Genomic DNA, 10,130 nt, shown 5'->3' with positions numbered 1-10,130 from the left:
TGCCCTGAACATTTTAAAGGCAGTGCCAAGTAAAATAAAAGATGTGTTGAGGGTACATTCAGTATACATTTTTGAGTCTCTAACCCTTTAGAAATCCAGTTTATATCCTATGTCCTGTCATTTGATGAGCTGCCTCCTGTATATAACAGCTTGGTGTCCATTTGGCAATAATGCTCTGAAACAAGTAGTTTTCCCTCTGCTGTCACGTGGTTTTGCAACAGGATGCTAACATACCCAGGCAGACAGTGTACTCACTCTAAGAATCTTAGCATCTAGTGTAAGCAGCACAATTTCACACCGTCAAAATAGAGATTGCTTTCTGCACATGAAATCGGTCATTTTCCATACCTGCAGTTAGACTTGTCTGTACTAACAGTCTGGTAACAGAGATACTGGCATCAATCAAGCTGTAAATAAGGTAAAATTGCCTGAAGTGCTGTGGTTAGTGTTATATATAAATAAATAAAATTTAACTGTGAAAAAGTTTTAGGCAGATGCCATCTTTACAGTGCAAAAAAGTCTTTAGTTTTAAAAATGGAACAGATTCTTCAGATCTGATCTTAACATTGATTTAGACAAAAAAAATATACAGATTGGTTATGTACAGTTTCATAAGTACTTAGGTGCTCAAGTGCAGTAGCTGTTCCTTTCTGTAATTTCACCAAATGTATGTGAAATATATACAAATGCAGCATTGAGCCCTTGCCTGGCTTCCTAGTGGAAGTCTTCAGCCTTTGACGTATGTAAATTCTTCCAGCTATTGTTTTGAACTTCCTAGAGTAATGCTTGCCTGGGACAATTCATTGTGAATTTCATGGCATTTGATGGGTTTTCTTCCTTCAGCTGCCATTTATGAATTCATGAAGACAAGAGTCTCGTCAATGAATTAATAAGAGCTTAGGTTTGCAGACAACAAAAAAACCCACAAATATATGTGAAATGCTGGGTTTAACAATCCTGCATTCTAATGCTGGGTCAGATATTTTTCTGTATCAAACATCAGTTTTCAGTGACATTTTCCCACTCCTAGTGAAATGAGAAAAGTGAACATATGTGAAGGGAGTTTTTCTTTTCCTGTCTTCCTTAGTGCAGGATGTTGCACCATTTTTCTTTCTGCTTCTTCCTAAGTTGTGTGTTCAATGTTCTGTAAGACACATATTATTAGAGCAAGATCTTACTCCAATATTCAGCTCACATTTGGTAAACATAGATGCATAAACAGATGCAGTCTTCCTTATATAGCAAATAACCTTGATAACTTTGTCCTTTCCTTCATATTCTCATTTTTTGGCTCATAAATCTTTGTGTATTATAGCTTCCAGACCATGATATAGAAAAGCAGATTCTCCCCTGGCTCACTGGAGCTGCTCAAAACCCAAGACCATTTGTTCTATTTAAAAAGTAATTTTCACACATTTTGGGGTGAAATAATATAAGAAATAAAAGAATAACTATTTATATGAAATAAAAGAATAGCTGTTGTGTATTATAGTACTGATGTCTTCACCAGTTAAACATCTAATCTAAAATAATACAACATTTATTTTCACCTTACTACTATATTAAATTTCTTCCTATTTGTATATAGTAAAAGAGACTCGAATAGGTAATTGCTGGAGATGTTTTGTCTTCCCATTCCTACAGAAAGCAGCTAGGGTAAACTGCTATGTATGTTGAGGATGACAGTAGAATGTTTGAAAGCATGTTGTGAATAATTTCCTCATAACTTCCCCAGACTGTCCACCTAATACCTAAAAGCAAAGCTTTGAGGCATGTTCATGTTAACACATTGCAGCTTGCCAGCTACAGGAACTGCTCTGGAAAATCCCTGTATTATCAAAATCCAGGTCAGAATGGTTATATAATCTCAAAAGGAATAGCATATTGACCTAAATCTAAGAGCTTAGTAGCAACAAAATTTCCTGTGTGTTAAGACACCTTGGATTTTAAGGAGAATTAGAGTATTACCAATCCTTTGTATTTTTCCAGTTTCAGTCCTGTGTATTTTTCCAGTGCAAACAGTTCTTTTTCCGATGAAATAGCAAGAGAAAAGAAGGTCAGAATACAATCACAAGGCCTTGTTTGGAATAAGGAAACTCTCAAACGGAATGAGGAATGATATCCTTGTTTGTACACCTGTACATCTGTTACTCTTTGAAAAACAGAGTATTAGGTGTGACAGTTATACCAAATCTTCACATTGCTAGCTCCAGACAGCTAGATGATATAATAAATTATATTGTGGGTGTTTTCTGCACAGCATGGGCAAAATCTGACCACTCTGTTGCAGTGATATGGGAGAACAGCAAGGAACAAGTTTCATTTTTCCTTTCGGCACACAAAATATTGAACCACAAAACATGATATGTGGGGTTTTTTGCACTTGTTACTGCTTGTGAGAAAGAGAGACAAAGCATCCTGCGTCATCAAGGACATATGATCAGTAATATCACCTCCTCTACACAAAGTCCATTTGGTTCTAATCTCTGCAAAAGCTAGCTTTTCTTAAAGGTAACTTAAGAAGCAAGTACTTAAGCATCTATTTGAAGATTAATCTTGCTAGAGTGCTTACCTGAGTGTATGTTCTATACATGTGATGCTCTGCAACAAGCTGTGTTTCTGAGAGCTACTTCCCACTTAAATCAGTTGAAGGGAACACTTACTGGGAAAGTTGTACATTATTTCACATAAGATGTATTCCAGGAAGTGATGCAGTGGAGTTTCCATTTCAATAGAGAGAAAACAAAATAGAATTAAAATACCAGCATTACAGAAAAAGCAAACTGGTTTTTTTTTAATGTGTTTTTACTTTAAAGGACATGAGAGAGACACCTGGCACAAAGGATTTTTGCCATTCCGTTTCATTTTGGCCTTATTTCTTCCTGTGGTCGTGAAGCAGCAAACAAATCTCTCATCCAAGAGGACTGCATTTGGCATAAGTAGAAGTGGCCCTCTAGTCTGTGAGGAGTTTAAGCACAAATAATCCAGACTTGTATGTATCACAACTAACTTGTGATAGCACCAAGCACAGAACATATCCCTCGAGTTAATACAACAAAATATTTCAATGATGTCTCGATGAACATGAAAAAAGTAAATCCATGGATGACACCGTATCATTAGGCTGTAGCTCTCAGGTTAAAGTAACCCTGCAATAATATTTTTAAGAAATCTTCACTCTGATTTTGCCTGTCATTCACACAGCACCTATCTTTGGCCTAACAAAATTAATTATGAAAATGCCTGTTTCTGAAGTAAGTAACAGCAGCAAGGACTAAGCTCTAAAGTTGAAAACTATCTCTATCCAAATTTTTCAGACTCACCCAATATATTTGTACATAAGAGTAGACTGCACCTCTTGAAACTGAAAAAAATGGGAATAATGAAGAGAAGGCGAGGGGAGGGGAGGGCAGGGGAGGAGAGGAGAGGAGAGGAGAGGAGAGGAGAGGAGAGGAGAGGAGAGGAGAGGAGAGGAGAGGAGAGGAGAGGAGAGGAGAGGAGAGGAGAGGAGAGGAGAGGAGAGGAGAGGAGAGGAGAGGAGAGGAGAGGAGAGGAGAGGAGAGGAGAGGAGAGGAGAGGAGAGGAGAGGAGAGGAGAGGAGAGGAGAGGAGAGGAGAGGAGAGGAGAGGAGAGGAGAGGAGAGGAGAGGAGAGGAGAGGAGAGGAGAGGAGAGGAGAGGAGAGGAGAGGCCATTTTAAGTGAAAACAGTATGCAAATTTAGATCAACCTGGTGATCGTATGGAGATAAAAATTCTTTTATATTCTCAGTAAGAAATAAAATTCAGCATCAAGTATTATTCAATTTACATAACGAGTGTTGTTGTACATATCTGCATATGGAGGTACATAGAAAACATTCACAATAAGGCAAAATTGCCCCAAAGAGCATTGTTTAATTGACAGACATGATCCATGATCATCACATTTTTCATTAATTTTACCTTAGTGTCTGTTTGGGTTTTGTCTTTTCTTTGTCTTTCTTTTCTTGTCTTTGTCTTTTTCTTTCTTTCTCTTCTGCTACCTTCAGCAGTAATCTTCTTTATACCAAGATAAATTTGGAGATTAGGATATTTAAATTGTTTTACCAGGTGATATTGATGTGCATATAATTATATATATATATATATATGAAAAAACAAGGGTGTTTTTCTAACTTCTTTACTACCAATTCTACGTATTAGAAATGAAAAATAAGATAACAGATAGTTTAATGACTATAGTCCTAGATATAGAAGTTATTTTAATGGTGTCCCTGAGCTGTCCTCAGGCATATAGGGCATGGCTTAGATTTAATTTAAAGATGATTAATTTTATGCAAAACATAATTTATTTTTTTTTACCACTTGGTCTGTTTTATCTGGGGTCCCCAGGTAACAGATTTAAAAGTATTCTTTGGCCATTTCCATGAAAAACAAATACAATTTGATAAAAACTAAACATCAGCAAGGAAAAAAATCTGATTGGGCCAACTATGCAAAATATAATGAAAATAAGATAAATTAATTTAACATTTCCTTATGGAAGTGGACAAAAGAGAGATGTTTTCCTTATAACAAAGTAGAATACAATCCACTATATATCAGAGACCTGACATATCTACACTGACAGCAAAATTTCTGTCATCATTCAGAGCAGTAGAGTAAAAGGAAGAATTTGTCTTCATCTTCTTCAGTTTGTTTTCTTAAGTAGAAATTTAAAAGTTCATTGTACATCTGCATGTCAATATTTATATGTGGAAAATGTGTGAGGATTATTCCTCTGATTCTGTCTATATTATAATTTTCTTGGCACAATTTGCAGTAAAAAATGTATCTTTACATTTTTAATGTAAAGTTTACATTTTTTTAAAGTTTAGATTTTTAATGTAAAGTTTACATTTTTTGTAAAGAGTTTTTGCAAAACTCATTGTTTTATATATATTTCTGATTTTAGACAGAATTAGTTTTGCATTTAAGAAAAATTTCTTACAATTTTTAACTGTATTATTTAGTTCTTTTGGCTTTTTAAATACAAGATATGCTGCTCAATGCTTCTCTGTGTATTAAAGCATTTGCTAGGTGTGCCAAATAAGAACAATTGCTCTCAAGTACTGTAATTTGTTAAAGAAGATTCTGGGCCCTAAATTCTGAGGCAGAGTCAGTTTTATTTCAGCTTGACATGGGTGCCTTCTGAGAGGGACCCTGAACACGAAAATCCCTGGGCCTTTACACCCCTGCAGTCTCTGCACCTGATTCTCACATGCTCTACACACGCCCTGCACCTCTTGGTCCAATGGGCCAGATTAAGGGCCAGGGCTCTTCCAACACCTCGCTGGATTCTTCCTCTGTGTTCACATGGGCAGGCCATTAATTGTTCTGATCTTTCAGCCTGGGACAGGCTTTGGGCCCCCCAGGGTCTCAAGCCTTATCTGAAAGGTAAACCTTTGTTTACTGCCTCGGCAGCCTTTCATGCTCATTTGAAGTTCACCTGTGCCAAGTTTTAAGCCAAGGCTAAGTTTTCAATTAAACATAAACCTACACAAGTAAGTGCTAATATTCTATAAGTAAAGTTGCTTTAATCCCAACAATTTCATATTATGCATTACAGCATAAAGGGCATTTATTTAATTAGAATTCATATTATTGTTAGATGTTTTGTTTTGTGGTTGTATAAGAGCAGTGTGTTGAAAATTAAGATCTAACTGAGACTCAGGAGTCACAGTAAGGAATTTTTTCTGGTTTTGTCTTACCTCCATCCCTAGTTAGAAATATGTATGAGGAGCTGGTTAAATTAAAATAGAGAAAACTGATAATGTGAAAAGTCACACATTTTTCTTTTTTCTTTCTTTTAAGGATTACTATTCTCTTTATTGATCTGGATGACTGTGTGTTCTCACGAAAACTATTGGTGACTTGTCAGAGGCATGGCTGAAGTGCCAAGGAGCAGCAAGAGGTAGCTCTGAATGCATGCAAAGCCAATCAGAATAGCCCAGATGCATTTTTTGTGCTTTGAGGTGGATAGAGGTTCTTGGGTGATGGAATCTGGCCTCTGGGAGTGCTTGCAGCATGGCAGCTGCTATGCTGCTGGTGGAGGTGGACATTGCGTACCCAAACATGGTACAAACACAGGTTTTGGTGACTAACTGCAAAATAATGGCAATTACTTTACAAATAGGACCATTTACTTGTGTCCAAATCTGCAATTTTTCTTAACAACATGTAATCTTGAGTCAGTGTTCTTGTGTGGAGAAGGATGGACAAACTGCTATTCTGAGCTTTGATCAATAATTCTTATCTTATACTCCATACTCATGGATTTACTAGATAAGTAAGCCCCTCTGCAGACTGGATTATGCTAATAACATTGGAAGGTTTGCATTAAGTTTGGAATATGAAAAGGCATAAAGCATTAGCAGTTTTGTGACTTGATTGAAGTTCTTTGTTTCATGGTTGAGTTTTTAAAAATAAATTAATATTATTTTATAATGTAAATGTCAAATCTGGTATAACTCTGGAAAAAATATAAATACATTTTAGGCACTTATGAATTAATTTTTTATCTCTGTGAAATTATAAATAAATGCATAATTCCCATTTCACATTGCTTTAGATTATGTTGTTCCATGATTCTTAATTCTAGATCAAAATACTACACCTCAGAAGGCAATTTTTTTCCAGGCTAAAGCCATGCTCCTAAGGAAATGCAATTATGAATGGAAAATTTTGTAGAGACATATCTTACATTGGGAAAATATTATTTTTTTTTTGTCAATGATTTAGAAAGTTTTCCTGTTACTGTCTGCTGTGTTTCTGCTAGAACTGGGGATTTCAGACTTAGCTTGTTCAGGTGATGTCACCTAAAATAGCAATGGCTCTGGGTGCTTTTCTCCATTAGACAAGCACTGCTGAAAATGTAGGTTATAAGTTTCTATTACGTGAATGAGATGATGTTTTAGAATGTTTATTACTCCAGAGAGCTTTGGGTCTACTTAACAGACACCTGAGGGGCATAAAGTAAAGGCTCCACAGACTATTTTTAGGATCTTAATGAAAGAGGAGAAAACCATTCTATATGGGATCTTGCCTTCACTCTCTGTTTTTCATCATGTTGTAACTGATGGGGAGACAAAAAAACTACAGATGTCAGGAGCTCTTGTTACAAGATTTGAACCTCATGTGACAGCTGTGATGACTGTAGTATAACTTGACCTTCTTTTTTGTTTTTAAGGAAAAGAAACCACCCAAAAAAACAGTGAATTCAACTCTCAAAGGTACTTTCAAGTTGTTCAGGCACCAGCACTTTGATACCTCTACAAAATCATCTACCAAGGCTGGGAACAGAAAGAGAGATGTTTCACAGGAATGCTTTCACCTGAATGCTGGTGAAACTTATAACATTCCTTATCTGGTCTCTACTGATTTTAATTTTTCTTTCATTCTGTATAAGCATTTGCCTGTTTGGAGCTTCTTCTGGTAGATTCCTAAATGTAAGTCAAGACTGCCTTTCTAGTTCTCACTCTTTCCTCTCTCTTTTAGATACATATGTTAGAAAGGATATAAGGTTTTACTTCAGTAGAGGGCATTTGTCTATACTACATTGGTAGTTTTGGGGATGTTAGTTGGATTTTGTGAAAATGTGGATTACTTTCTTAGTTTCCTTAAGGAATGGTAGTGTTAGAAATCATTCCATGAGATTTGTCTTCTTTTTAAATTAGAGGTAGACTCTTCAGTTGAAATTAGATAGAAGTCAGTAGATAACTATTAATTCAGGATATTTGTGTGATAAGCACACCAGGTTCAGGAGTTTTCCTGTTGTATCCATTATTTATTGCATTTCCACCAATCTCCAAACTGACCTGCAATAGTAGGAAACAAACTCAGCTTTCCAGACTTCCCAAAATTGCTTTTGCATGTACAGACAAAGAGATTATCTGCAGCACTATGAAGAATCCCAATAATATTTATTATATTTTTCTGAGTTCCAAACAAGTTAATTTGATGTGTCTAGTCTAGCAATTAAAAAAAAAAGGTTAAAATAGCGCTTATAAATTTTGAAATTGTTTCATTTAAAAAAAAAAAAATTCACAGTAGAATCTTTCACAGTAGATTCCCCATTTAGCTGGAATAGGACACAAACTGTCCAGAAGGGTGTGGGAATAGAAATTGTGATGAAAACAGTATTTTTTAATTACTTCTGCAGAAAGAAATTTTTTTTCCCTCACATCTGCTTCAATTAAAATTTACTCACTTTTCTGCTAGACAAAGTGAATCCAGCAGGAGGCAGGCCCTCTTTTCAGGGCCTGCTTCCATGCACTTTAGGAATTCACCCTCATTTTCCTATGAGCATGAGCCAGCATGTTACTTCTAGCTTAAAGATCCTTTCTGCTGTGGTAAGTATTTTCAATATTTTCAGGCCTTTTCCAACACTTTATAAATCACAAGATTCACCATACTTGGATTCTATTAAATTGACAGTCTCTATTTTGGCATTTGTTCTTTGCGCAGTTCATGTGTGACACAATGATCATAAAATGCCCTGCCTCTTGTTTTAATTAGTTTTCTAAAACTTCCTACTTTTCTTTTCCTACATGGTGTTGTCAGGAAGTCATGAAGTTATATTTTATAATGTTGGTTTTAAATTATTAACTGAAAATAAAATGAACTATTAGCAAAATTTAAGACAGAATTTTTGCTTTAACACGATAAAACAAAAGAACATAACGTGTAGTGCATCTTCCCAAAGTACTTTTTGCAGATGCTCCCTCTGCACTTCTAGCTTTATTTTTAAAGATGAAGCAAGTCTGTTACTGACTTCAATTTTTTCATGGAATTAATTGAATTAATAAATTGATAATTTGACTTAATCAGATTTTTGAAGTGCCAATGTGTCTTACACTGAAGAACTAAGCAATGTGTGTCAGTGCAGAAAGGTGTTCACCAACAGTTATTGTTTTTTTGGGGGAGCAAGGCAACAGGGGGTTGGCACAGCTGCATTTAATTTCAATTTAATGCTAGTTTGGTTCCTGAATTAGTTACTGTATTTTCAATATCCTGAAAGTACCATAAACAAATAAACTGCACATCTTGAAAGATACATCTGTGTAAGAAATATAAAATACTTATCTTTTTCAAAACAGAAGCTAATATATTTGGTTCTTTTAACTAGTTTGTTTTCAATCCTTGCTCTCAGGTGTAACTGTCAAAGCTGAAATATCATTCTGTTTATTGGTGCTACTAAAACCAGTCCGTTCACAAGGTGAGGTTCTTAGTCACACAAACACCAGGAACAATTAAATTTCAATTGCTATCAATCTAGTCACTGAAAAATTCATTTTTCGGCTATTTTTCAGCTCACTGCTGGAAAGTCAGCATGACTGAATTAAAAGTGCTTGTAATCTCGCAATGATGGATGCTATCTCTCCTGATCTGGTCATACTATACTCAGCAGAGATACAATTGGGGTGCTTCAAGGGTATTAGCAGATTAATGTTTAAAACTGATGTATTACATAGCAAATCTGCAATAATGATTGTACTAAAATACTACAGGGAATCGTAGTTGCAGGTGAGGTGATAATTCTCCTATTATGAACACATCAGCTGAGTAGTGTTTATTTTTGTGTTACTATGGGATAGAAAGACATCATCTCTGAAGAGAAAGAGTTTCCTCTTAGTAGCTGTTAATGCTCAGGTATTTCAGAGCCTTATCATTTTAGAAATAAAATATTTGTCTCTCATAACAGGTTTCTTTTTTTGTATTTCCTTCTTGTATTGGTCTCCTGTCATTCTGAACATCTACCTCATGCAAGAATACTCAATTTATACATCTTCTTGATGTATCAGGTATCAATAGATAACTTTCTAATAGCTTACATCTCCATGTAAATTTTAGTGTTGGAGTTTCTGTGATTCTGTAGCCTGTCAGAAATGTGTAGTCTGCCTGTGGTGAGGGTTGAGTGGGCATTCTCCTAGAGCTATTGTGTGAGCCTGGTGTTACAGGTGTGTGGCCAGAATTAGGGATAGGCTATTGCACTTTTCAGGGTACATCTTTTACACATGTCTATAGTGGCAGTGTCTGTAGGACTTGCTCTCCTGGGGGCACATATTTAGTGCACTTCTGCTCTTACATGCAAGCATCTCCCCAGTAAAAATT

General features: G+C 35.8%; 1 long non-coding RNA gene across 1 annotated transcript; it reads left to right on the top strand.

The window, feature by feature from the left end:
• The first annotated feature begins 2,822 nt into the window (after window positions 1-2,822).
• On the top strand, window positions 2,823-9,694 carry LOC135290781 (uncharacterized). Its single transcript, XR_010353592.1, has 3 exons — window positions 2,823-2,992; window positions 5,832-5,931; window positions 7,207-9,694. It is a non-coding gene; the product is annotated as an uncharacterized LOC135290781 (long non-coding RNA).
• The last annotated feature ends 436 nt before the right edge of the window (window positions 9,695-10,130 follow it).

This window comes from Passer domesticus, chromosome Z (assembly GCF_036417665.1).
Source record: "Passer domesticus isolate bPasDom1 chromosome Z, bPasDom1.hap1, whole genome shotgun sequence".
NCBI classification, from domain to species: domain Eukaryota; kingdom Metazoa; phylum Chordata; class Aves; order Passeriformes; family Passeridae; genus Passer; species Passer domesticus.
This window is presented reverse-complemented; position numbering and strand designations above follow the sequence as displayed.